We start from the raw sequence: 27,756 nt of genomic DNA, 5'->3' as shown, positions 1-27,756 counted from the left end.
TCCCACAAGGAGAAGCAGAGGGGCCCCTCCCACAGGGAGCAGCAGAGGGGCCCCTCCACATGGGGTAGCAGCCCCCCCCCCACACAAGTAGAGGGGGGGCTCCTAACCTACTAGAAGGGTCCCCAGGGAGAGGCAGCAGCAGCAGTCCCCCCCAGGGAGGGGTTTATTCTGTACTTATTTTAGAATGTTTATAAAGCGTGAACGAGTCGAGGCGCCTCGTATTAAACATTTATTATCACAAGTTGTGCACAAGAAGAGATACACACAGTATAACACCCCAGTACAGACAGTAGTGGGGTACAGTGGGGTGCAGTGTCAGCTGCACAAGACACGATCATCACCACAAGTCAGAAATACCAAAGGAGATCTGCCGCCTCCAAGAGAGGACACTTCCGGGTTAAAGGTCACTTTTTGGGGACGGATCATTGAGGAGGGGCAGCAGCATCACTGGAACCAGGTACGGGGGTTGATAGATGCCAAATGGAACAAGACATTTGCGTCATTTCCCTTATTCTGAGGGATGAACACGTGCCTCGGGTGTAGCGCCTCCTGTCTGGTGTGTGGAATTAAAGCGCCTCGGTCCGAGCCACAGTCCTGCCCCCGGCGCCACTGGGCAGGTCCAGGGGAGCAGTGTCTCTCTTCGGGGCCTGTGCATAGCGCCCTGAGGTTCAGGGCGGAGTCAGAGGCGCTATATGGGGTGGAATGAACTCTGGCCCCTCTGTCCTTAATGAGAATCCTTCACCGAGAGCTCCTGAGAGAAGCACAGAGAGGCCTGTCCAGGGGTGCAGAGGAGGTGAGGCCTGTCCAGGGGTGCAGAGGTGAGGCCTGTCCAGAGGTGCAGAGGAGGAGAGGCCTGTCCAAGAGCAGAGGAGGTGAGGCCTGTCCAGGGGTGCAGAGGAGCAGAGGCCTGTCCAAGAGCAGATGAGGTGAGGCCTGTCCAGGGGTGCAAAGGAAGAGAGGCCTGTCCAGGGGTGCAGAGGAGGAGAGGCCTGTCCAGGGGTGCAGAGGAGAAGATGCCTATCCAGGGGTGCAGAGGAGGTGAGGCCTGTCCAGGGGTGCAGAGGAGATGATGCCTGTCCAGGGGTGCAGAGGAGGTGAGACCTGTCCAGGGGTGCAGAGGAGGAGAGGCCTGTCCAGGGGTGCAGAGGAGGCGGGGCATGTCCAGGGGTGCAGAGGAGGTGAGGCCTGTCCAGGGGTGCAGAGGAGGTGAGGCCTATCCAGGGGTGCAGAGGAGGGGGTGCAGAGGAGGTGAGACCTGTCCAGGGGTGCAGAGGAGGTGAGGCCTGTCCAGGGGTGCAGAGGAGAAGATGCCTATCCAGGGGTGCAGAGGAGGTGAGGCCTGTCCAGGGGTGCAGAGGAGATGATGCCTGTCCAGGGGTGCAGAGGAGGTGAGACCTGTCCAGGGGTGCAGAGGAGGAGAGGCCTGTCCAGGGGTGCAGAGGAGGCGGGGCATGTCCAGGGGTGCAGAGGAGGTGAGGCCTGTCCAGGGGTGCAGAGGAGGTGAGGCCTATCCAGGGGTGCAGAGGAGGGGGTGCAGAGGAGGTGAGACCTGTCCAGGGGTGCAGAGGAGGTGAGGCCTGTCCAGGGGTGCAGAGGAGGAGAGGCCTGTCCAGGGATGCAGAGGAGGTGATGCCTGTCCAGGGGGGGTCAGAGGAGGTGAGGCCTGTCCATGGGGGGTCAGAGGAGGTGAGGCCAGTCCAAGGGGGCAGAGGAGCTGAGGCCTGTCCAGGTGTGAAGAGGAGGTGAGGCATGTCCCGGGGGTGCAGAGGAGGAGAGGCCTGTCCAGGGGAAGAGGAGGTGAGGCCTGTCCAGGGGGGCAGAGGAGGAGGGGCCTGTCCAGGGGTGCAGAGGAGCTGAGGCCTGTCCAGGGGTGCAGAGGAGGTGAGACCTGTCCAGGGGTTCAGAAAGGTGAGGCCTGTCCAGGGGATGCAGAGGAGGAGAGGCCTCTCAAGGGGTGCAGAGGAGGTGAGGCCTGTTCAGGGTTGCAGAGGAGGCGAGGCCTGTCCAGGGGTGCAGAGGAGGTGAGGCCAGTCCAGAGGTGCAGATGAGAGGCCTGTCCAGGGGCAGAGGAGGTGAGGCCTGTCCAGGGGGGCAAAGGAGGAGAGGCCTGTCCAGGGGTGCAGAGGAGGTGAGGCCAGTCCAGAGGTGCAGATGAGAGGCCTGTCCAGGGGCAGAGGAGGTGAGGCCTGTCCAGGGGGGCAAAGGAGGAGAGGCCTGTCCAGAGGTGCAGAGGAGCTGAGGCCTGTCCAGAGGTGCAGAGGAGGAGAGGCCTGTCCAGGGATGCAGAGGAGGTGAGGCCTGTCCAGGGGGGGTCAGAGGAGGTGAGGTGTTAGAAAAGGTAGATGGACCGGGAGGGTCGGCCGGGGTCAGGAGGAGAGGTCTCCGGGGAGAGCCGTCTCCAGCGATCGTACAGACAAGTAACTTCCCCCCCCACAGACAGATATCACACACGGATAAGGTTCAGTGATCTTTATCGGCACTTATTTAAGGTACGGTAAAATGGTACAAGGAGGTCTGGACTCAGGGGTCCCCTCGATTAGAGTCTCGTAAGGTCGGGAAGGGGGTAGCGGGACAGTCTATTTCCCAATCAGGTAATTCAGATGAGACGGTGATGAGCTCACAATCCTCGAGCTTGGTGGTTAGGTGGTATGGGCCGCGGCAGCGCCAGCAGGTCCCGGTGCGGATGGTCGATACAACGGGCCGCGGCAGCGCCAGCAGGTCCCTGGAAGATGAACGGTCCGCGGCAGCGCCAGCAGGTCCCGGTGAGGATGGTCGTTACAACGGGCCGCGGCAGCGCCAGCAGGTCCCAGGAAGATGAACGGTCCGCGGCAGCGCCAGCAGGTCCCGGTGAGGATGGTCGTTACAACGGGCCGCGGCAGCGCCAGCAGGTCCCAGGAAGATGAAGGTTGCAGAAGGCCGCGGCAGCGCCAGCAGGCAGGACGATGGTTCACAAGAGCGGGCTACGGCAGCGCCAGTAGACCGTCAGGGTTGAGTTCACTCGGTGTCTCTCGACTCCAGGATACAACTGCCTTCCTGCTCCGGAGCTGTCTTAGTTATAGGGCTGGTGCCCTTTGATGTCCGGACCCTCGCACTTGGAGGTCGGAGGGTCCGGGATGAAGGTGTCCAGACACCCAGCAGGGGGTGGAGCCAGCGCCTGGGGGCTGCTGGAGGCGATCGGCACCTGGCGGGGGAAGAGCTCTTGACGCTTCGTTCTCCCATTGACCTGCCAAGTGGTCCGCTCACCTCCTGGGTGGATGGTGGTGCCGGGATGTCGGGGCCGGCCCGGCCCGGGGTTAGGGTCGAGGTGAGGCCACGCGGCCGCGTGGTGCAGGGCCCAAGATGGCGGCTTGACCTGGCCGGGGAAGCCGGTGGGGCTGGACCCCGTGATGAGTAGGGGTCCGAGGGCAGAGGGTCCGTCGGGAGACGGAGTACAGGGGCTTGTCACGGGGGTATGCTGGGTGGGCCGGAGCTCGGGCCCTGTCGTGCGGGGGGGAAGCCAGCCCTCTGTGTGGCCTGTCCAACATGCGTCCCCCCCAGCTGAAGGCGGGGAGAGTCACCCATCTCCTTGGGGACTCTCTTCGTCGAGGCGGAAAAAGCGGGACAGGCCGTCCGCGTTGGCGTGGTCTTGGCCTGGCCGGTGCTCCACAGTGAAGTCCATTCCCTGCAGGGAAATGGACCAGCGCAAGAGTTTTGGGTTCTCCCCCCGCATCTGCATCAGCCATTGCAGGGGTCGATGGTCGGTTTGTACCCGGAAGTGGGTACCGAAGAGATAGGGCCGGAGCTTTTTGAGGGCCCATACTACTGCAAATGCCTCCCTCTCGATTGTGCTCCAACGCTGTTCTCGGGCCAGGAGACGTCGACTGATGAAGGCCACCGGCTGGTCATGACCTTCGGGGTTCAGCTGAGAGAGGACGGCCCCGATGCCGTGGTCGGAGGCGTCGGTCTGTACTACAAATTCCCGACTGTAATCGGGGGCCTGGAGCACCGGTGCGGTGCACAGGGCGGCCTTCAGCTCTTCGAAGGCCGCTTGACAATCAGGAGTCCAGTGGACCCGCTTCGGTTGATTCTTGGATGTGAGTCCCGTGAGGGGCCCCACGATGCTGCCGTAGTCCTTCACGAACCGCCGGTAGTAGCCGGTGAGCCCCAAGAAGGCTCGGACCTCGGTCTGGGTGACGGGGGGCTGCCAGGACTGGATGGCAGCAATCTTAAGTTGTAGTGGGGCCACCAGCCCGCTTCCCACTTGGTGCCCCAGGTAGGTCACAGACCCTTGGCCAATTTGGCACTTGCCGGCTTTAATGGTGAGGCCGGCCCGCTGGAGGGCTTGGAGGACCTCTTGGAGGTGACGGAGGTGGTCGGACCAGTGGCGGCTGTATACAGCGATATCGTCCAGGTAGGCAGCGCTGAATTCTTCGAGCCCTGCCAAGACCTGGTTCACAAGACGTTGGAATGTGGCGGGGGCATTCTTCATGCCAAAGGGCATGACCTTAAATTGATAGTGGCCATCGGGGGTGGAGAAGGCTGACCGTTCCTGAGCCCTGGGTGTGAGGCCGATCTGCCAGTAGCCCGCCGTCAGGTCGAAGATACTAAGGTAGCGGGCGGCCCCCAGCCGGTCGATCAGCTCGTCTGCTCGGGGGATGGGATGAGCGTCGGTCCGGGTGACAGCGTTCAAGCCCCGGTAGTCGACGCAGAATCTCAGTTCAGGGGCGGTGCCGGGGGCAGCGGCCTTGGGAACTAATACAACCGGACTGGCCCAGGGACTGTCCGAGGGCTCGATGACCCCGATCGTGAGCATCTTGGCCACTTCCTCCTGTATGCAGGCCCGTACCCGATCTGGTACGCGGTAGGCCCGGTGCCGGACAGGGGGACTGTCCCCGGTGTCTACGTCGTGCAAACACCAAGGGGTGACCCCGGGGGTGAGTGAGAACAGGGCAGCGAACTGCAGCAGGAGGTCCCGGCAGTCCTGGCGTTGCTCCGAAGTGAGGGCGTCGGAGAGCCGGACCCCATCCACGGAGCCGTCCTTCTCCTGAGTCTTTAAGAGATCCGGGAGGGGCTCGGAGTCTTCTTCTGTACCACTGTCGGTCGCCATCAGGAGGCTTAGTTCGGAGCGCACAAAGTGTGGTTTGAGCCGGTTGGTGTGGAGGACCCGCAGGGGGTTCCGGGTGGACCCCATGTCGATGAGGTAAGTGACGGGGCTTTTACGCTCGACCACTTTGAAGGGCCCCGTCCACTTGTCTTGCAGGGCACATGGTTCGGTGGGGGACATCACCCATACTTGCTGCCCAGGCTCGAACTCAACGGAGGAGGCATTGTGATCATACCACCTTCTCATGTCCTCCTGACTGGCCTCGAGGTTCGCCTTGGCCATCTCCCTGAAGCGCCGGGTCTGGTTTCGTAGGGCCAGGAGGTATTTGAAGACGTCTGGAGGGGTCGTTAGGGGGGCCAACTCCCAGCCCTCCTTTACGAGGCTGAGGGGCCCTCGCACAGGGTGCCCGTATAGGAGTTCAAAGGGGCTAAAGCCGAGGGACTTCTGGGGTACTTCTCGGTAGGCGAAGAGGAGGCACGGGAGCAGTACATCCCACTGGCGACGGAGAGGCTCTTCCAATCCCCCAATCATCCCTTTGAGAGTGCGGTTGAACCGCTCCACTAGTCCGTTTCCTTGGGGGTGATAGGGGGTCGTGAATCTGTATGTGACCCCGCATTGTTGCCAGAGGGACTTCATGTACTTCGATATGAAGTTCGTACCTCGGTCGCTGACGACTTCTCGGGGGAAGCCTACCCGGGAGAAGATCCCCATCAGGGCCCGGCCAACCACTGGAGCGGTCACGGTCCGTAGGGGCACCGCCTCGGGATAGCGGGTGGCATGGTCCACTAGTACCAAGATGAACCTGTGTCCTTGTGCCGTGCGAGGGTCCAGCGGCCCCACAATGTCTATCCCCACCCTCTCGAACGGGGTGGTGACCACCGGGAAGGGTTGTAGAGGAGCCTTAAGCTTCCGGCCACTCTTCCCGCTTGCTTGGCATGTGGGGCACGATCGGCAGTGGTTCAGGACGTCATTCCTCATTTTTGGCCAGAAAAAGTGGGTCACCAGTCGACTGTACGTTTTATCTTGGCCCAGGTGCCCAGCCAGGGGGACATCGTGGGCTAGGTTGAGTAGAAAGTCTCGGAAGCGGAGCGGTACCACCAGAACTCGACTGGCCCCCAGCTCGGCGATTCTTTGCTCGCTGTAGAGCAGGTCGTTATCCCAGTAGACCCAGTGGGTTCCGGTGGTGTCCCCGGCGGCTTGGGTGCTGGCTTGTTGGCGAAGCCCCTCGAGGGAGGGACAGGTCTTTTGCTCCTGGCGGAACTGTTCTTGGGTGGGCCCCCCTTCTTGCCGCCACTGGGCCAGATCCGGAAGGTCCTGGGGTTGCGCGTTTTCTTCGGGGGCCGGGTCTGGGAGGTCGGCCTCGCCGTTGTCCTCTACGGGGGCAACCGGGGGCGGAGGTGCCGGCCATTCGGTTTCTTCTGATCGGGGGGCGGCCCGGCCGGCCATGGATCGGGTGGTTATGCAGGCCCAGTCCGGGAGGCCCAGCATCCCCAAGTGCTCTCTTCTCTCGACGGTGGCCCACGGGGAACTCTCGAGGTCATTCCCCAGGAGGCAGTCCACGGGGGCATCGTCCCGGACCGTCACTTTCAGTAGGCCGGAGACCCCTCCCCATTCAAACGGGACGCAGGCCATCTTGCACATGCTTTCAGAGTTATCTGCCGAGCGGACGGGGCAGAGAATGTTCGGCAAGATCTGCTCGGGCTTCACCAGGTGACAGCGGACGGCCGTCACGCTGGCGCCGGTGTCGCGCAAGGCCTCAGCTCTCTGTCCATTAATGGTCACCCACTGACCGTATTTCCTGGTGTTGGCGGGTAGGGGAGCCCGCGGAACCATGTCTCTTCCCCCTAAGCATGCCAGGACCATGGCGGCCGGTTCCCACCCTTGCTGGTCCGGCTCACACTCCTCGGGACCCTCCAACGACTGCTCCTCCCCCAGGGCAGCAGCAGCTACCTGGCGGGGTTTGGGCGTTTGGTTCAGCGGGCAGTTCGGATCGTTGGCGTAGTGGCCTAGTCGCTGGCATCTGTGGCACGTGACGTTGGCTCGGTACCCAGGCCGCAACGGGGGGTTGCCCCGGCCGGTCGGCGGCGGGGTGCTGGCCACGGGTGTTGCTGGCAAGGCGTCTCTCCCCCGCCCCTGGCCTCCTCCTCCTCCCCGAGGACGGTGCTGGCCTTGGTTGCTTCTGTTCTGGTCGTGTGGCCCTTTCCGGCCCACTCGGGTGCTCTCCCACCGGTCAGCTTCTGCGGCGAGCTGCCGGGGGTCAGTCAGCTTACTGTCGAGTAGATGCTGCCGGAGCTCGACGAAGCAGTTGTTTGACAGGTGTTCCCATACCATGAGGTTGAAGAGCTGTTCGTAGGTGGTGACCTGACTTCCCTTGATCCAACCCTCGAAGGCCCGGCTGAAATAGTTCACGTATTCCACCCAAGTGGTACCTGGGATCCGGGTGCAATCCCTGAACCTCTGGCGGTACATCTCGGGCGTGAGGCCGTAGCGGGTGAGGAGGGCAGCCTTCATGTGGTCGTAGGACGACATTTGGTGATCGGGGAGCTGCAGCAGGGCATCGCGACCCTCGTTGATAAATCTCCCCCAAAGTCCGGCTCCCCAATCACTCCGGTCGATCCGGTGGGAGGTCATTGCGATCTCATAGGCCTTAAACCATTGTTGTATGTCGTCTTCTCGGACATACTCGCGGACCACATCCTTGGGGATGTGAACTTTTCTCTCAGTTGGTCCCGGGGTGTGTGGTCTTTCAGGCACCCCCAAGTCCTTATGCTGTTTGCGCAGTTCTATCTCTGCCAATTGGCGCTCGTGCTCGAGCGTTATCTTTTTCTCTTCCAGCTCTCTCTGTCTCTGTTTTTCTTCTCGCTCCTCTCGAATCCGCATCTGCTCGAGGTTGAGTTTCTGTTCAGCTAACTTGAGCTCCCCATCCATCTTGAGTCGTGCCATCTCTAATTCGTGCAGTCTGACTCTGTCTCTTTCTCGTATCTCCTCCGGTGCGAGGCCCGTTCCCCGTTCCTCGGGAGTCGTGGCGTTCCCCTCTGGTGTGACGCTGTTTTGGTCGGAGGGTCTTGCGACCCCCGTTTCTGTCCACGACTCAAGGGCGTGCTTTAGGTCATCCTTGGTACTCAGGCCAGTGGTAGCAATGCCAAGTTCTATGCAAAATTGTCTCAGTTCGCGGTGGTTGTACTCCTCTAGTTTCTCCATTTGGAACTTCTCGGTGGAGCTGCTATCTTTGGTCGACATCGTGCTTTGTCGTGGGGTGAGCTACTCTCTGTACGATTACGCGTTGATTCGGATCGCGCCGCTGGCCACCAATGTTAGAAAAGGTAGATGGACCGGGAGGGTCGGCCGGGGTCAGGAGGAGAGGTCTCCGGGGAGAGCCGTCTCCAGCGATCGTACAGACAAGTAACTTCCCCCCCCACAGACAGATATCACACACGGATAAGGTTCAGTGATCTTTATCGGCACTTATTTAAGGTACGGTAAAATGGTACAAGGAGGTCTGGACTCAGGGGTCCCCTCGATTAGAGTCTCGTAAGGTCGGGAAGGGGGTAGCGGGACAGTCTATTTCCCAATCAGGTAATTCAGATGAGACGGTGATGAGCTCACAATCCTCGAGCTTGGTGGTTAGGTGGTATGGGCCGCGGCAGCGCCAGCAGGTCCCGGTGCGGATGGTCGATACAACGGGCCGCGGCAGCGCCAGCAGGTCCCTGGAAGATGAACGGTCCGCGGCAGCGCCAGCAGGTCCCGGTGAGGATGGTCGTTACAACGGGCCGCGGCAGCGCCAGCAGGTCCCAGGAAGATGAACGGTCCGCGGCAGCGCCAGCAGGTCCCGGTGAGGATGGTCGTTACAACGGGCCGCGGCAGCGCCAGCAGGTCCCAGGAAGATGAAGGTTGCAGAAGGCCGCGGCAGCGCCAGCAGGCAGGACGATGGTTCACAAGAGCGGGCTACGGCAGCGCCAGTAGACCGTCAGGGTTGAGTTCACTCGGTGTCTCTCGACTCCAGGATACAACTGCCTTCCTGCTCCGGAGCTGTCTTAGTTATAGGGCTGGTGCCCTTTGATGTCCGGACCCTCGCACTTGGAGGTCGGAGGGTCCGGGATGAAGGTGTCCAGACACCCAGCAGGGGGTGGAGCCAGCGCCTGGGGGCTGCTGGAGGCGATCGGCACCTGGCGGGGGAAGAGCTCTTGACGCTTCGTTCTCCCATTGACCTGCCAAGTGGTCCGCTCACCTCCTGGGTGGATGGTGGTGCCGGGATGTCGGGGCCGGCCCGGCCCGGGGTTAGGGTCGAGGTGAGGCCACGCGGCCGCGTGGTGCAGGGCCCAAGATGGCGGCTTGACCTGGCCGGGGAAGCCGGTGGGGCTGGACCCCGTGATGAGTAGGGGTCCGAGGGCAGAGGGTCCGTCGGGAGACGGAGTACAGGGGCTTGTCACGGGGGTATGCTGGGTGGGCCGGAGCTCGGGCCCTGTCGTGCGGGGGGGAAGCCAGCCCTCTGTGTGGCCTGTCCAACATGAGGCCTGTCCAAGGGGGGTCAGAGGAGGTGAGGCCTGTCCAAGGGTGCAGAGGAGGTGAGGCCTGTCATGGGGGGTCAGAGGAGGTGTGGCCTGTCCAGGTGTGCAGAGGAGGGGAGGCATGTCCCGGGGGTGCAGAGGAGGAGAGGCCTGTCCTGGGGCAGAGGGGGTAAGGCCTGTCCAGGGGTGCAGAGGAGGTAAGGCCTGTCCAGGGGGGCAGAGGAATAGAGGCCTATCCAGGGGTGCAGAGGAGCTGAGGCCTGTCCAGAGGACAGGAGGAGAGGCCTGTCCAGGGGTGCAGAGGAGGTGATACCTGTCCAAGGGTGCAGAGGTGAGGCCTGTCCAGGGGTTCAGAAAGGCGAGGCCTGTCCAGGGGATGCAGAGGAGGAGAGGCCTGTCCAGGGGCGCAGAGGAGGAGAGGCCTGTCCAGAGTTGCAGATGAGAGGCCTGTCCAGGGGCAGAGGTGGTGAGGCCTGTCCAGGGGTGCAGAGGAGGTGAAGCGTGTCCAGGGGGGCAGAGGAGGATAGGCCTGTCCAGAGGTGCAGAGGAGGAGAGGCCTGTCCAAGGGTGCAGAGGAGGTGAGGCCTGTCCAGGGGGGGGTGCAGAGGAGGTGAGACCTGTTCAGGTGTGCAGAGGAGGTGACGCCTGTCCCGGGGGTGCAGAGGAGGAGAGGCCTGTCCAGGGGCAGATTAGGTGAGGCCTGTCCAAAGGAGGAGAGGAGAAGAGGCCTGTCCAGGGGTGCAGATGTGGTGAGACCTGTCCAGGGGTGCAGAAGTGAGGCCTGTCCAGGGGTTCAGTGAGGTGAAGCCTGTCCAGGGGATGCAGAGGAGGCGAGGCCTGTCCAGGGGTGCAGAGGAGGTGAGACCTGTCCAGGGGTGCAGATGAGGTGAGGCCTTTCCAGGGGTGTAGAGGAGGTGAGGCCTGTGAGAAGCACCAAGAGGCCTGTCCAGAGGGCAGAGAAGGTGCGGCCTGTCCAGGGGTGCAGAGGAGGAGACGCCTGTCCAGGGATGCAGAGGAGGAGAGGCCTGTCTGGGGGTGCAGAGGACGAGAGGCCTGTCCAGGGGTGCAGAGGAGGGGGTGCAGAGGAGGTGAGGCCTGTCCAGGGGTGCAGAGGAGGTGAGGCCTGTCCAGAGGTGCGGAGGGGCTGAGGCCTGTCCAGGGGTGCAGAGGAGGCGAGGCCTGTCCAGGGGTGCAGACGAGGGGGTGCAGAGGAGGTGAGGCATGTCCAGGGGTGCAGAGAAGGTGAGGCCTGTCCAGGGATGCAGAGGAGCTGAGACCTGTCCAGGGGTGCAGAGGATGAGAGGCCTGTCCAGGGGTGCAGAGGAGGGGGTGCAGAGGAGGTGAGGCCTGTCCAGGGGTGCAGAGGAGGTGAGGCCTGTCCAGGGGTGCAGAGGGGCTGAGGCCTGTCCAGGGGTGCAGAGGAGGCGAGGCCTGTCCAGGGGTGCAGAGGAGGTGAGGCCTGTCGAGGGGGAGCAGAGGAGGTGAGGCCTGTCCTGGGGTGGGAGGAGGTGAGGCCTGTCCAGGGGTGCAGAGGCGGTGAGGCCTGTCCAGGGGTGCAGAGGAGGTGAAGCCTGTCCAGGGGATGCAGAGGAGGCGAGGCTTGTCCAGGGGTGCAGAGGAGGTGAGACCTGTCCAGGGGGGGTCAGAGGAGGTGAGGCCTGTCCAAGGGGGGTCAGAGGAGGTGAGGCCTGTCCAGGGGTGCAGACGAGGGGGTGCAGAGGAGGTGAGGCATGTCCAGGGGTGCAGAGAAGGTGAGGCCTGTCCAGGGATGCAGAGGAGCTGAGACCTGTCCAGGGGTGCAGAGGACGAGAGGCCTGTCCAGGGGTGCAGAGGAGGGGGTGCAGAGGAGGTGAGGCCTGTCCAGGGGTGCAGAGGAGATGAGGCCTGTCCAGGGGTGCAGAGGGGCTGAGGCCTGTCCAGGGGTGCAGAGGAGGCGAGGCCTGTCCAGGGGTGCAGAGGAGGTGAGGCCTGTCGAGGGGGAGCAGAGGAGGTGAGGCCTGTCCTGGGGTCGGAGGAGGTGAGGCCTGTCCAGGGGTGCAGAGGCGGTGAGGCCTGTCCAGGGGTGCAGAGGAGGTGAAGCCTGTCCAGGGGATGCAGAGGAGGCGAGGCCTGTCCAGGGGTGCAGAGGAGGTGAGACCTGTCCAAGGGTGCAGAGGTGAGGCCTGTCCAGGGGTTCAGAAAGGTGAGGCCTGTCCAGGGGATGCAGAGGAGGTGAGGCCTGTCCAGGGGGGGTCAGAGGAGGTGAGGCCTGTCCAAGGGGGGTCAGAGGACGTGAGGCCTGTCCAAGGGTGCAGAGGAGGTGAGGCCTGTCCAGGGGGGTCAGAGGAGGTGAGGCCTGTCCAGGTGTGCATAGGAGGGGAGGCATGTCCCGGGGGTGCAGAGGAGGAGAGGCCTGTCCTGGGGCAGAGGGGGTGAGGCCTGTCCAGGGGTGCAGAGGAGGTGAGGCCTGTCCAGGGGGCAGAGGAAGAGAGCCATATTCAGGGGTGCAGAGGAGCTGAGGCCTGTCCAGAGGACAGGAGGAGAGGCCTGTCCAGGGGTGCAGAGGAGGTGATACCTGTCCAAGGGTGCAGAGGTGAGGCCTGTCCAGGGGTTCAGAAAGGTGAGGCCTGTCCAGGGGATGCAGAGGAGGAGAGGCCTGTCCAGGGGTGCAGAGGAGGAGAGGCCTGTCCAGAGGTGCAGATGAGAGGCCTGTCCAGGGGCAGAGGTGGTGAGGCCTGTCCAGGGGTGCAGAGGAGGTGAAGCGTGTCCAGGGGGGCAGAGGAGGATAGGCCTGTCCAGAGGTGCAGAGGAGGAGAGGCCTGTCCAAGGGTGCAGAGGAGGTAAGGCCTGTCCAGGGGGGGTGCAGAGGAGGTGAGACCTGTTCAGGTGTGCAGAGGAGGTGACACCTGTCCCGGGGGTGCAGAGGAGGAGAGGCCTGTCCAGGGGCAGATTATTTGAGGCCTGTCCAGAGGAGGAGAGGAGGAGAGGCCTGTCCAGGGGTGCAGATGTGGTGAGACCTGTCCAGGGGTGCAGAAGTGAGGCCTGTCCAGGGGTTCAGTGAGGTGAAGCCTGTCCAGGGGATGCAGAGGAGGCGAGGCCTGTCCAGGGGTGCAGAGGAGGTGAGACCTGTCCAGAGGGGTGCAGAGGAGGTGAGGCCTGTCCAGGGGTGCAGACGAGGGGGTGCAGAGGAGGTGAGGCATGTCCAGGGGTGCAGAGAAGGTGAGGCCTGTCCAGGGATGCAGAGGAGCTGAGACCTGTCCAGGGGTGCAGAGGACGAGAGGCCTGTCCAGGGGTGCAAAGGAGGGGGTGCAGAGGAGGTGAGGCCTGTCCAGGGGTGGAGAGGAGGTGAGGCCTGTTCAGGGGTGCAGAGGGGCTGAGGCCTGTCCAGGGGTGCAGAGGAGGCGAGGCCTGTCCAGGGGTGCAGAGGAGGTGAGGCCTGTCGAGGGGGAGCAGAGGAGGTGAGGCCTGTCCTGGGGTGGGAGGAGGTGAGGCCTGTCCAGGGGTGCAGAGGCGGTGAGGCCTGTCCAGGGGTGCAGAGGAGGTGAAGCCTGTCCAGGGGATGCAGAGGAGGCGATGCCTGTCCAGGGGTGCAGAGGAGGTGAGACCTGTCCAAGGGTGCAGAGGTGAGGCCTGTCCAGGGGTTCAGAAAGGTGATGCCTGTCCAGGGGATGCAGAGGAGGTGAGGCCTGTCCAGGGGGGGTTAGAGGAGGTGAGGCCTGTCCAAGGGGGGTCAGAGGAGGTGAGGCCTGTCCAAGGGTGCAGAGGAGGTGAGGCCTGTCCAAGGGGGGTCAGAGGAGGTGAGGCCTGTCCAGGTGTGCAGAGGAGGGGAGGCATGTCCCGGGGGTGCAGAGGAGGAGAGGCCTGTCCTGGGGCAGAGGGGGTGAGGCCTGTCCAGGGGTGAAGAGGAGGTGAGGCCTGTCCTGGGGGGCAGAGGAAGAGAGGCCTGTCCAGGGGTGCAGAGGAGCTGAGGCCTGTCCAGAGGACAGGATGAGAGGCCTGTCCAGGGGTGTAGAGGAGGTGAAACCTGTCCAAGGGTGCAGAGGTGAGGTCTGTCCAGAGGTTCAGAAAGGTGAGGCCTGTCCAGGGGTGCAGAGGAGGAGAGGCCTGTCCAGGAGCAGAGGAGGTGAGGCCTGTCCAGAGGTGCAGATGAGAGGCCTGTCCAGGGGCAGATGTGGTGAGACCTGTCCAGGGGTGCAGAGGAGGTGAAGCATGTCCAGGGGGGCAGAGGAGGATAGGCCTGTCCAGAGGTGCAGAGGAGGAAAGGCCTGTTCAGGTGTGCAGAGGAGGTGCGCCTGTCCCGGGGGTGCAGAGGAGGAGAGGCCTGTCCAGGGGCAGATTAGATGAGGCCTGTCCAGAGGAGGAGAGGAGGAGAGGCCTGTCCAGGTGTGCAGATGTGGTGAGACCTGTCCAGGGGTGCAGAGGTGAGGCCTGTCCAGGGGTTCAGTGAGGTGAAGCCTGTCCAGGGGATGCAGAGGAGGCGAGGCCTGTCCAGGGGTGCAGAGGAGGTGAGACCTGTCCAGGGGTGCAGATGAGGTGAGGCCTTTCCAGGGGTGTAGAGGAGGTGAGGCCTGTGAGAAGCACCAAGAGGCCTGTCCAGAGGGCAGAGAAGGTGCGGCCTGTCCAGGGGTGCAGAGGAGGAGACGCCTGTCCAGGGATGCAGAGGAGGAGAGGCCTGTCTGGGGGTCAGAGGAGGAGAGGCCTGTCCAGGGTTTCAGAGGAGGTGAGACCTATCCAGAGGGGTGCAGAGGAGGTGAGGCCTGTCCAGGGGTGCAGACGAGGGGGTGCAGAGGAGGTGAGGCATGTCCAGGGGTGCAGAGAAGGTGAGGCCTGTCCAGGGATGCAGAGGAGCTGAGACCTGTCCAGGGGTGCAGAGGATGAGAGGCCTGTCCAGAGGTGCAGAGGAGGGGGTGCAGAGGAGGTGAGGCCTGTCCAGGGGTGCAGAGGAGATGAGGCCTGTCCAGGGGTGCAGAGGGGCTGAGGCCTGTCCAGGGGTGCAGAGGAGGCGAGGCCTGTCCAGGGGTGCAGAGGAGGTGAGGCCTGTCGAGGGGGAGCAGAGGAGGTGAGGCCTGTCCTGGGGTTGGAGGAGGTGAGGCCTGTCCAGGGGTGCAGAGGCGGTGAGGCCTGTCCAGGGGTGCAGAGGAGGTGAAGCCTGTCCAGGGGATGCAGAGGAGGCGAGGCCTGTCCAGGGGTGCAGAGGAGGTGAGACCTGTCCAAGGGTGCAGAGGTGAGGCCTGTCCAGGGGTTCAGAAAGGTGAGGCCTGTCCAGGGGATGCAGAAGAGGAGAGGCCTGTCAAGGGGTGCAGAGGAGGAGAGGCCTGTCCAGGGGCAGAGGAGGTGAGGCCTGTCCAGGGGTGCAGCGGAGGCGAGGCCTGTCCAGGGGTGCAGCGGAGGCGAGGCCTGTCCAGGGGTGCAGAGGAGGTGAGGCCTGTCCAGAGGTGCAGATGAGAGGCCTGTCCAGGGGCAGAGGAGGTGAGGCCTGTCCAGGGGTGCAGAGGAGGTGAAGCGTGTCCAGGGGGCAGAGGAGGAGAGGCCTGTCCAGAGGTGCAGAGGAGCTGAGGCCTGTCCAGAGGTGCAGAGGAGGAGAGGCCTGTCCAAGGGTGCAGAGGAGGTGAGGCCTGTCCAGGGGAGCAGAGGAGGTGAGACCTGTCCAGGGGTGCAGAGGTGAGGCCTGTCCAGGGGTTCAGTGAGGTGAAGCCTGTCCAGGGGATGCAGAGGAGTCTAGGCCTGTCCAGGGGTGCAGAGGAGGTGAGGCATGCCCTGGGGGGCAGAGGAAGAGAGGCCTGTCCAGGGGTGCAGAGGAGCTGAGGCCTGTCCAGAGGACAGGAGGAGAGGCCTGTCCAGGGGTGCAGAGGAGGTGAAACCTGTCCAAGGGTGCAGAGGTGAGGTCTGTCCAGAGGTTCAGAAAGGTGAGGCCTGTCCAGGGGATGCAGAGGAGGAGAGGCCTGTCCAGGGGTGCAGAGGAGGAGAGGCCTGTCCAGGAGCAGAGGAGGTGAGGCCTGTCCAGAGGTGCAGATGAGAGGCCTGTCCAGGGGCAGAGGTGGTGAGATCTGTCCAGGGGTGCAGAGGAGGTGAAGCGTGTCCAGGGGGGCAGAGGAGGATATGCCTGTCCAGAGGTGCAGAGGAGGAAAGGCCTGTCCAAGGGTGCAGAGGAGGTGAGGCCTGTCCAGGGGGGGGGGGCAGAGGAGGTGAGACCTGTTCAGGTGTGCAGAGGAGGTGACGCCTGTCCCGGGGGTGCAGAGGAGGAGAGGCCTGTCCAGGGGCAGATTAGATGAGGCTTGTCCAGAGGAGGAGAGGAGGAGAGGCCTGTCCACGGGTGCAGATGTGGTGAGACCTGTCCAGGGGTGCAGAGGTGAGGCCTGTCCAGGGGTTAAGTGAGGTGAAGCCTGTCCAGGGGATGCAGAGGAGGCGAGGCCTGTCCAGGGGTGCAGAGGAGGTGAGACCTGTCCAGGGGTGCAGATGAGGTGAGGCCTTTCCAGGGGTGTAGAGGAGGTGAGGCCTGTGAGAAGCACCAAGAGGTCTGTCCAGAGGGCAGAGAAGGTGCGGCCTGTCCAGGGGTGCAGAGGAGGAGACGCCTGTCCAGGGATGCAGAGGAGGAGAGGCCTGTCCGGGGGTCAGAGGAGGAGAGGCCTGTCCAGGGTTTCAGAGGAGGTGAGACCTATCCAGAGGGGTGCAGAGGAGGTGAGGCCTGTCCAGGGGTGCAGACGAGGGGGTGCAGAGGAGGTGAGGCATGTCCAGGGGTGCAGAGAAGGTGAGGCCTGTCCAGGGATGCAGAGGAGCTGAGACCTGTCCAGGGGTGCAGAGGACGAGAGGCCTGTCCAGAGTTGCAGAGTAGGGGGTGCAGAGGAGGTGAGGCCTGTCCAGGGGTGCAGAGGAGGTGAGGCCTGTCCAGGGGTGCAGAGGGGCTGAGGCCTGTCCAGGGGTGCAGAGGAGGCGAGGCCTGTCCAGGGGTGCAGAGGAGGTGAGGCCTGTCGAGGGGGAGCAGAGGAGGTGAGGCCTGTCCTGGGGTCGGAGGAGGTGAGGCCTGTCCAGGGGTGCAGAGGCGGTGAGGCCTGTCCAGGGGTGCAGAGGAGGTGAAGCCTGTCCAGGGGATGCAGAGGAGGCGAGGCCTGTCCAGGGGTGCAGAGGAGGTGAGACCTGTCCAAGGGTGCAGAGGTGAGGCCTGTCCAGGGGTTCAGAAAGGTGAGGCCTGTCCAGGGGATGCAGAGGAGGAGAGGCCTGTCAAGGGGTGCAGAGGAGGAGAGGCCTGTCCAGGGGCAGAGGAGGTGAGGCCTGTCCAGGGGTGCAGCGGAGGCGGGGCCTGTCCAGGGGTGCAGAGGAGGTGAGGCCTGTCCAGAGGTGCAGATGAGAGGCCTGTCCAGGGGCAGAGGAGGTGAGGCCTGTCCAGGGGTGCAAAGGAGGTGAAGCGTGTCCAGGGGGCAGAGGAGGAGAGGCCTGTCCAGAGGTGCAGAGGAGCTGTGGCCTGTCCAGAGGTGCAGAGGAGGAGAGGCCTGTCCAAGGGTGCAGAGTAGGTGAGGCCTGTCCAGGGGAGCAGAGGAGGTGAGACCTGTCCAGGGGTGCAGAGGTGAGGCCTGTCCAGGGGTTCAGTGAGGTGAAGCCTGTCCAGGGGATGCAGAGGAGTCTAGGCCTGTCCAGGGGTGCAGAGGATGTGAGACCTGTCTGGGGGTCAGAGGAGGAGAGGCCTGTCCAGGGTTTCAGAGGAGGTGAGACCTGTCCAGATGGGTGCACAGGAGGTGAGGCATGTCCAGGGGTGCAGACGAGGGGGTGCAGAGGAGGTGAGGCATGTCCAGGGGTGCAGAGGAGGTGAGGCCTGTCCAGGGATGCAGAGGAGCTGAGACCTATCCAGGGGTGCAGAGGATGAGAGGCCTGTCCAGGGGTGCAGAGGAGGGGGTGTAGAGGAGGTGAGGCCTGTCCAGGGGTGCAGAGGAGGTGAGGCCTGTCCAGGGGTGCAGAGGAGCTGAGGCCTGTCCAGGGGTGCAGAGGAGGCGAGGCCTGTCCAGGGGTGCAGAGGACTTGAGGCCTGTCGAGGGGGAGCAGAGGAGGTGAGGCCTGTCCTGGGGTCGGAGGAGGTGAGGCCTGTCCAGGGGTGCAGAGGCGGTGAGGCCTGTCCAGGGGTGCAGAGGAGGTGAGGCCTGTCCAAGGGGTGCAAAGGAGGTGAGGCCCATCAGGGGTGCAGAGGAGGAGAGGCCTGTCCAGGGGTGCAGAGGAGGTGAGGCCAGTCCAGGGGTGCAGAGGAGGTGAGGCCTGTCCAGGGGTGCAGAGGAGGTGAGACCTGTCCAGGGGGGGTAAGAGGAGGTGAGGCCTGTCCAGGGGTGCAGACGAGGGGGTGCAGAGGAGGTGAGGCATGTCCAGGGGTGCAGAGAAGGTGAGGCCTGTCCAGGGATGCAGAGGAGCTGAGACCTGTCCAGGGGTGCAGAGGATGAGAGGCCTGTCCAGGGGTGCAGAGGAGGGGGTGCAGAGGAGGTGAGGCCTGTCCAGGGGTGCAGAGGAGATGAGGCCTGTCCAGGGGTGCAGAGGGGCTGAGGCCTGTCCAGGGGTGCAGAGGAGGCGAGGCCTGTCCAGGGGTGCAGAGGAGGTGAGGCCTGTCGAGGGGGAGCAGAGGAGATGAGGCCTGTCCTGGGGTCGGAGGAGGTGAGGCCTGTCCAGGGGTGCAGAGGCGGTGAGGCCTGTCCAGGGGTGCAGAGGAGGTGAAGCCTGTCCAGGGGATGCAGAGGAGGCGAGGCCTGTCCAGGGGTGCAGAGGAGGTGAGACCTGTCCAAGGGTGCAGAGGTGAGGACTGTCCAGGGGTTCAGAAAGGTGAGGCCTGTCCAGGGGATGCAGAGGAGGTGAGGCCTGTCCAGGGGGGGTCAGAGGAGGTGAGGCCTGTCCAAGGGGGGTCAGAGGACGTGAGGCCTGTCCAAGGGTGCAGAGGAGGTGAGGCCTGTCCAGGGGGGTCAGAGGAGGTGAGGCCTGTCCAGGTGTGCAGAGGAGGGGAGGCATGTCCCGGGGGTGCAGAGGAGGAGAGGCCTGTCCTGGGGCAGAGGGGGTGAGGCCTGTCCAGGGGTGCAGAGGAGGTGAGGCCTGTTGTTGGACAGGCCACACGAAGGGCTTGCTCCCTCCCCGCACGACAGGGCCCGAGCTCCGGCCCACCAGGCATAATCCACGAAAAGCACCTGTACCCCGTCTCCCGACGGATCTTCTGCCCTCGGACCTCTACTCATCACGGGGCCCAGCCCCACCGGCTCCCCCGGCCGGTTCAAGCCGCCATCTTGGGCCCTGCACCACGAGGCCGCGTGGCCTCGCCCCGACCCTAACCCCGGGCCTGGCCGGCCCCGACATCCCGGCACCACCATCCACCCGGGAGGTGAGCGGACCACTTGGCAGGTCAATGGGAGGACGAAGTGTCAAGAGCTCCTCCCCCGCCAGGTGCCGATCGCCTCCAGCTCCCCCAGGCGCTGGCTCCACCCCCTGCTGGGTGTCTGGACACCTTCATCCCGGGCCCTCCGACCTCCAAGTGCGAGGGTCCGGACATCAAAGGGCGCCTGCCCTATAACTGGGGCAACTCCGGAGCAGGAAGGCAGTTGTATCCTGGAGTCGAGAGACACCGAGAGAACTCAGCCTTGACGGACTACTGGCGCTGCCGTAGCCCGCTCTTGTGAACCATCGTCCTGCCTGCTGGCGCTGCCGCGGCCTTCTACAACATCCATCCTCGTCGGGACCTGCTGGCGCTGCCGCGGCCCGTTGTAACGACCATCCTCGCCGGGACCTGCTGGCGCTGCCGCGGACCGTACATCGACCATCTTTCCGGGACCTGCTGGCGCTGCCGCGGCCCGTTGTAACGACCATCCTCACCGGGACCTGCTGGCGCTGCCGCGGACCGTACATCGACCATCTTTCCGGGACCTGCTGGCGCTGCCGCGGCCCGTACCAGCTAAGCTCGAGGATTGTGAGCTAATCATCATCTCATCCAAACTACCTGACTGGTAGACAGACTGTCCCGCTACCCCTTACCCTTCTTTGAGAGACTTGAATCGAGGGGACCCCTGAGTCCAGACCTCCTTGTACCATTCAACCGTACCTTAAGAAGTGCTTATAAAGAACACTGAACCTTATCCGTGTGTGGTATCTGTCTGTGGGGGGGGGGAAGTTACTTGTCTGTACGATCACTGGAGACGGCTCTCCCCGGAGACCTCTCCTCCTGACCCCGGCAGACCCTCCCGGTCCGTCTATCCTTTCTAACATTGGTGGCAGCGGTGGGATCCGAATCAACGCGTAATCGTACAGAGAGTAGCTCACCCCACGACAACAACACGATGTCAGCCAAAGATAGCAACTCCACCGAGAAATTCCAAATGGATAAATTAGAAGAATACAACCACCGCGAACTGAGACAATTCTGCATAGAACTTGGCATTGCTACCACCGGCCTGAGTACCAAAGATGATCTAAAGCACGCCCTAGAGTCGTGGACAGAAACTGGGGTCGCCGGACCCTCCGACCAAAGCAGCATCACACCAGAGGGGAACGCCACGGCTCCCGAGGAGCGGGGAACGGGCCTCTCGCAGGAGGAGATCCGAGAAAGAGAAAGAACCAGATTGCACGAGTTGGAAATGGCACGACTCAAGATGGATGGGGAACTCAAGTTAGCTGAACAGAAACTCAACCTCGAGCACATGCGGCTCCGAGATGAACGAGAAGAGAAGCAGAGACAGAGAGAGCTGGAGGAGAAAAAAATAACGCTCGAGCACGAGCGCAAACTAGCGGAAATAGAACTTCGGAAACAGAATAAAGAACTGGGGGTGCCTGAGCAACCACACACCCCGGGGCCAATCGAGAAAAAAGTCCACATCCCCAAGGATGTTGTCCGCGAGTATGTCCGAGAAGACGACATACAACAGTGGTTTAAAGCCTACGAGATCGCCATGACCTCCCACCGGATCGACCGGAGTGATTGGGGAGCCGGACTCTGGGGGAGGTTTATCAACGAGGGGCGCGATGCCCTACTGCAGCTCCCAGATCACCAAATGTCGTCCTACGACCACATGAAGGCTGCCCTCCTCACCCGCTACGGCCTCACACCCGAGATGTACCGCCAGAGGTTCAGAGATTGCACCCGGATCCCAGGTACAACTTGGGTAGAATACGTGAACTATTTCAGCCGTGCCTTCGAGGGTTGGATAAAGGGGAGCCAGGTCACCACCTACGAACAACTCTTTAACCTGATGGTATGGGAGCACCTGTCGAACAACTGCTTCGTCGAGCTCAGGCAGCACCTCCTCGACAGTAAGCTGACTGACCCCCGGCAGCTCGCCGCCGAAGCTGACCGATGGGAAAGCACCCGAGTGGGCCGGAGGGGGCCACACGAACAGAACAGAAACAACCAAGGCCAGCACCGTCCTCGGGGAGGAGGAGGGGGCCAGGGGCGAGGGAGAGACGCCTTGGCCGCAACACCCGTGGCCAGCACCCCGGCTCCGGCCGGTCGGGGCAACCCCCCGTGGCGTCCTGGGGTCCGAGCCAACGTCACGTGCCACCGATGCCAGCGAGTCGGCCACTACGCCAATGACCCGAGCTGCCCGCAGAACCAAACACCCAAGCCCCGCCAGGTAGCTGCCGCCGCCCTGGGGGAAGAGCGATCATTGGAGGAACCAGAGGAGTATGAGCCGGCCCAGCAAGAGTGGGAACCGGCCGCCATGGTCCTGGCGTGCTTAGGGGGAAGAGACATGGTCCCGCGGGTTCCCCTACCCGCTAACACCAGGAAATACGGTCAGTGGGTGACCATTAATGGACAGCGAGCCGAGGCCTTGCGTGACACAGGCGCCAGTGTGACGGCCGTCCGCTGTCACCTGGTGAAGCCCGAGCAGATCCTGCCGAACATTCTCTGCCCCGTCCGCTCGGCAGACAACTCTGAAAGTATGTGTCAAATGGCCTGCGTTCCATTCGAATGGGGAGGGGTCTCCGGCCTGTTGAAGGTGACGGTCCGGGACGATGCCCCCGTGGACTGCCTCCTGGGGAATGACCTCGAGAGTTCCCCGTGGGCCACCGTTGAGAGAAGAGAGCACCTGGGGATGCTGGGCCTCCCGGACTGGGCCTGCATAACCACCCGGTCCATGGCCGCCCGTGCCGTCCCTCGATCAGAAGAACCAGAATGGCCAGCACCTCCGCCCCCAGTCGCCCCAGTAGAAGACAACGACGAGGCCAGCCTCCCAGACCCGACGGCCGAAGGGGACGCGCAACCCCAGGACCTTCCTGACCTGGCTCAGTGGCGTCAAGAGGGGGGGCCCACCCAAGCACACCACCCAAGCACAGTTCCGCCAGGAACAAAAGACCTGTCCCTCCCTCGAGGGACTCCGCCAACAAGCCAGCGCCCAGAACGCAGGGGACTCCACCGGAACTCACTGGGTCTACTGGGATAACGACCTGCTATACAGCGAGCAAAGAATCGCCGAGCTGGGGGCCGGTCGAGTACTGGTGGTACCTCTCCGCTTCAGAGACTTTCTGCTCAACCTGGCCCACGATGTCCCCCTGGCTGGACACCTGGGCCAAGATAAAACGTACAGCCGCCTAGTGACCCACTTTTTCTGGCCGAAGATGAGGAACGACGTCCTGAACCACTGCCGATCTTGCCCCACATGCCAAGCCAGCGGGAAGAGTGGTCGGAAGCTGAAAGCCCCTCTGCAACCCTTCCCTGTGGTCACCACCCCGTTCGAGAGGGTGGGGATAGACATCGTGGGGCCTCTGGACCCCCGCACGGCACAAGGACACAGGTTCATCTTAGTACTGGTGGACCATGCCACCCGCTACCCCGAGGCGGTGCCCCTACGGACCGTGACAGCCCCGGTGGTTGGCCGGGCCCTAATGGGGATCTTCTCCCGGGTAGGCTTCCCCCGAGAAGTCGTCAGCGACCGAGGCACGAACTTTATATCCAAATACATGAAGTCCCTCTGGCAACAATGCGGGGTCACCTACCGATTCACGACCCCCTATCACCCCCAAGGGAACGGACTAGTGGAGCGTTTTAACCGCACCCTCAAGGGGATGATTGGGGGATTGGAAGAGCCCCTCCGTCGCCAGTGGGAGGTACTACTCCCGTGCCTCCTCTTCGCCTACCGCGAAGTTCCCCAGAAGTCCCTCGGTTTTAGCCCTTTCGAACTCCTGTACGGGCACCCTGTGCGAGGGCCCCTCAGCCTAGTAAAAGAAGGTTGGGAGATGGCCCCCCTAAAGACCCCTCCAGACGTCTTCAAATACCTCCTGGCCCTACGCAATCAGACCCGGCGCTTCAGAGAGATGGCCAAGGCGAACCTCGAGGCCAGCCAGGAGGACATGAAGAAGTGGTATGATCACAATGCCTCCTCCGTTGAGTTCGAGCCTGGACAACAAGTATGGGTGATGTCCCCCACCGAACCATGTGCCTTGCAAGATAAGTGGACGGGGCCCTTCAAAGTGGTCGAGCGCAAAAGCCCCGTCACTTACCTCATCGACCTGGGGACCTCCCGGAACCCCCTTCGGGTCCTCCACACCAACCGACTCAAACCACACTTTGTGCGCTCAGAACTCAGCCTCCTGATGGCTACGGACAGTGGGGCAGAGGAAGACTCCGAACCCCTCCCGGATCTTCTGAAGACTAAGGAGAATGACGGCTCCGTGGACGGGGTCCGGCTCTCTGACGCCCTCACTTCGGAGCAACGCCAGGGCTGCCGGGACCTCCTGCTGCAGTTCGCTACCCTGTTCTCCCTCACCCCCGGGGTCACCCCTTGGTGTTTGCACGACGTGGACACCGGGGACAGTCCCCCTGTCCGACACCGGGCCTACCGCGTACCAGATCGGGTACGGGCCTGCATACAGGAGGAGGTGGCCAAGATGCTCACAATCGGGGTCATCGAGCCCTCGGACAGTCCCTGGGCCAGTCCGGTTGTATTGGTCCCCAAAGCCGCTGCCCCCGGCACCGCACCTGAACTGAGATTCTGCGTCGACTACCGGGGCTTGAACGCTGTCACCCGGACCGACGCTCATCCGATCCCCCGAGCAGACGAGCTGATCGACCGGCTGGGGGCCGCCCGCTACCTCAGTATCTTCGACCTAACAGCGGGCTACTGGCAGATCGGCCTCACACCCAGGGCTCAGGAACGGTCAGCCTTCTCTACCCCCGATGGCCACTACCAATTCAAGGTCATGCCCTTCGGCATGAAGAATGCCCCCGCCACGTTTCAACGCCTCGTGAACCAGGTCTTGGCGGGGCTCGAAGAGTTCAGCGCTGCCTACCTGGACGATATCGCTGTATACAGCCGCCACTGGCCCGACCACCTCCGTCACCTCCAAGAGGTCCTACAGGCCCTCCAGCGGGCCGGCCTCACAATTAAGGCCGGCAAGTGCCAAATTGGCCAAGGGTCTGTGACCTACCTTGGGCACCAAGTGGGAAGCGGGCTGGTGGCCCCGCTACAACTTAAGATTGCTGCCATCCAGTCCTGGCAGCCCCCCGTCACCCAGACCGAGGTCCGAGCCTTCTTGGGGCTCACCGGCTACTACCGGCGGTTCGTGAAGGACTACGGCAGCATCGTGGGGCCCCTCACGGGTCTCACGTCCAAGAACCAACCGAAGCGGATTAACTGGACCCCCGATTGTCAAGCGGCCTTCGAGAAACTGAAGGCCGCCCTGTGCACCGCCCCTGTGCTCCAGGCCCCCGATTATGGTCGGGAATTCGTGGTACAGACCGACGCCTCCGACCACGGCATCGGAGCCGTCCTTTCTCAGTTAAACCCCGAAGGTCATGACCAGCCGGTGGCCTTCATCAGTCGACGTCTCCTGGCCCGAGAACAGCGCTGGAGCACCATCGAGAGGGAGGCCTTCGCAGTGGTGTGGGCCCTCAAAAAGCTCCGGCCCTATCTCTTCGGTACCCACTTCCGGGTACAAACCGACCATCGACCCCTGCAGTGGCTGATGCAGATGCGGGGGGAGAACCCAAAACTCTTGCGCTGGTCCATTTCCCTGCAGGGAATGGACTTCACTGTGGAGCACCGACCAGGCCAAGACCACGCCAACGCGGATGGCCTGTCCCGCTTTTTCCGCCTCGACGAAGAGAGTCCCCAAGGAGATGGGTGACTCTCCCCGCCTTCAGCTGGGGGGGACGCATGTTGGACAGGCCACACGAAGGGCTTGCTCCCTCCCCGCACGACAGGGCCCGAGCTCCGGCCCACCAGGCATAATCCACGAAAAGCACCTGTACCCCGTCTCCCGACGGATCTTCTGCCCTCGGACCTCTACTCATCACGGGGCCCAGCCCCACCGGCTCCCCCGGCCGGTTCAAGCCGCCATCTTGGGCCCTGCACCACGAGGCCGCGTGGCCTCGCCCCGACCCTAACCCCGGGCCTGGCCGGCCCCGACATCCCGGCACCACCATCCACCCGGGAGGTGAGCGGACCACTTGGCAGGTCAATGGGAGGACGAAGTGTCAAGAGCTCCTCCCCCGCCAGGTGCCGATCGCCTCCAGCTCCCCCAGGCGCTGGCTCCACCCCCTGCTGGGTGTCTGGACACCTTCATCCCGGGCCCTCCGACCTCCAAGTGCGAGGGTCCGGACATCAAAGGGCGCCTGCCCTATAACTGGGGCAACTCCGGAGCAGGAAGGCAGTTGTATCCTGGAGTCGAGAGACACCGAGAGAACTCAGCCTTGACGGACTACTGGCACTGCCGTAGCCCGCTCTTGTGAACCATCGTCCTGCCTGCTGGCGCTGCCGCGGCCTTCTACAACATCCATCCTCGTCGGGACCTGCTGGCGCTGCCGCGGCCCGTTGTAACGACCATCCTCGCCGGGACCTGCTGGCGCTGCCGCGGACCGTACATCGACCATCTTTCCGGGACCTGCTGGCGCTGCCGCGGCCCGTTGTAACGCCATCCTCACCGGGACCTGCTGGCGCTGCCGCGGACCGTACATCGACCATCTTTCCGGGACCTGCTGGCGCTGCCGCGGCCCGTACCAGCTAAGCTCGAGGATTGTGAGCTAATCATCATCTCATCCAAACTACCTGACTGGTAGACAGACTGTCCCGCTACCCCTTACCCTGCTTTGAGAGACTTGAATCGAGGGGACCCCTGAGTCCAGACCTCCTTGTACCATTCAACCGTACCTTAAGAAGTGCTTATAAAGAACACTGAACCTTATCCGTGTGTGGTATCTGTCTGTGGGGGGGGGGAAGTTACTTGTCTGTACGATCACTGGAGACGGCTCTCCCCGGAGACCTCTCCTCCTGACCCCGGCCGACCCTCCCGGTCCGTCTATCCTTTCTAACACCTGTCCAGGGGGGCAGAGGAAGAGAGGCCTATCCAGGGGTGCAGAGGAGCTGAGGCCTGTCCAGAGGACAGGAGGAGAGGCCTGTCCAGGGGTGCAGAGGAGGTGATACCTGTCCAAGGGTGCAGAGGTGAGGCCTGTCCAGGGGTTCAGAAAGGTGAGGCCTGTCCAGGGGATGCAGAGGAGGAGAGGCCTGTCCAGGGGTGCAGAGGAGGAGAGGCCTGTCCAGAGGTGCAGATGAGAGGCCTGTCCAGGGGCAGAGGTGGTGAGGCCTGTCCAGGGGTGCAGAGGAGGTGAAGCGTGTCCAGGGGGGCAGAGGAGGATAGGCCTGTCCAGAGGTGCAGAGGAGGAGAGGCCTGTCCAAGGGTGCTGAGGAGGTGAGGCCTGTCCAGGGGGGGTGCAGAGGAGGTGAGACCTGTTCAGGTGTGCAGAGGAGGTGACACCTGTCCCGGGGGTGCAGAGGAGGAGAGGCCTGTCCAGGGGCAGATTATTTGAGGCCTGTCCAGAGGAGGAGAGGAGGAGATGCCTGTCCAGGGGTGCAGATGTGGTGAGACCTGTCCAGGGGTGCAGAAGTGAGGCCTGTCCAGGGGTTCAGTGAGGTGAAGCCTGTCCAGGGGATGCAGAGGAGGCGAGGCCTGTCCAGGGGTGCAGAGGAGGTGAGACCTGTCCAGGGGTGCAGATGTGGTGAGACCTGTCCAGGGGTGCAGAAGTGAGGCCTGTCCAGGGGTTCAGTGAGGTAAAGCCTGTCCAGGGGATGCAGAGGAGGCGAGGCCTGTCCAGGGGTGCAGAGAAGGTGCGGCCTGTCCAGGGGTGCAGAGGAGGAGACCCCTGTCCAGGGATGCAGAGGAGGAGAGGCCTGTCCGGGGGTCAGAGGAGGAGAGGCCTGTCCAGGGTTTTAGAGGGGGTGAGACCTGTCCAGAGGGGTGCAGAGGAGGTGAGGCCTGTCCAGGGGTGCAGACGAGGGGGTGCAGAGGAGGTGAGGCATGTCCAGGGGTGCAGAGAAGGTGAGGCCTGTCCAGGGATGCAGAGGAGCTGAGACCTGTCCAGGGGTGCAGAGGACGAGAGGCCTGTCCAGGGGTGCAGAGGAGGGGGTGCAGAGGAGGTGAGGCCTGTCCAGGGGTGGAGAGGAGGTGAGGCCTGTTCAGGGGTGCAGAGGGGCTGAGGCCTGTCCAGGGGTGCAGAGGAGGCGAGGCCTGTCCAGGGGTGCAGAGGAGGTGAGGCCTGTCGAGGGGGAGCAGAGGAGGTGAGGCCTGTCCTGGGGTGGGAGGAGGTGAGGCCTGTCCAGGGGTGCAGAGGCGGTAAGGCCTGTCCAGGGGAGCAGAGGAGGTGAAGCCTGTCCAGGGGATGCAGAGGAGGCGATGCCTGTCCAGGGGTGCAGAGGAGGTGAGACCTGTCCAAGGGTGCAGAGGTGAGGCCTGTCCAGGGGTTCAGAAAGGTGAGGCCTGTCCAGGGGATGCAGAGGAGGTGAGGCCTGTCCAGGGGGGGTTAGAGGAGGTGAGGCCTGTCCAAGGGAGGTCAGAGGAGGTGAGGCCTGTCCAAGGGTGCAGAGGAGGTGAGGCCTGTCCAAGGGGGGTCAGAGGAGGTGAGGCCTGTCCAGGTGTGCAGAGGAGGGGAGGCATGTCCCGGGGGTGCAGAGGAGGAGAGGCCTGTCCTGGGGCAGAGGGGGTGAGGCCTGTCCAGGGGTGCAGAGGAGGTGAGGCCTGTCCTGCGGGGCAGAGGAAGAGAGGCCTGTCCAGGGGTGCAGAGGAGCTGAGGCCTGTCCAGAGGACAGGAGGAGAGGCCTGTCCAGGGGTGTAGAGGAGGTGAATCCTGTCCAAGGGTGCAGAGGTGAGGTCTGTCCAGAGGTTCAGAAAGGTGAGGCCTGTCCAGGGGATGCAGAGGAGGAGAGGCCTGTCCAGGGGTGCAGAGGAGGAGAGGCCTGTCCAGGAGCA

The 27,756-nt window shown here is 63.3% G+C and overlaps 1 long non-coding RNA gene across 1 annotated transcript in view; it reads left to right on the top strand.

Moving 5' to 3' along the window:
- The first annotated feature begins 707 nt into the window (after positions 1-707).
- Positions 708-27,756, top strand: part of LOC146839199 (uncharacterized) — a 230,984-nt gene continuing 203,935 nt past the window's right edge. Inside the window, exon 1 of the long non-coding RNA XR_014960805.1 lies at positions 708-926. This is a non-coding gene — a long non-coding RNA (uncharacterized LOC146839199). The remainder of the gene's footprint in view (positions 927-27,756) is intronic.

The sequence above is a fragment of the Triturus cristatus genome, chromosome 4_2 (genome assembly GCF_964204655.1).
Source record: "Triturus cristatus chromosome 4_2, aTriCri1.1, whole genome shotgun sequence".
Taxonomy (NCBI): Eukaryota; Metazoa; Chordata; class Amphibia; order Caudata; family Salamandridae; genus Triturus; species Triturus cristatus.
Note: the sequence above shows the minus strand (reverse complement) of the source record. Positions and strands in the feature narration are given on the sequence as shown.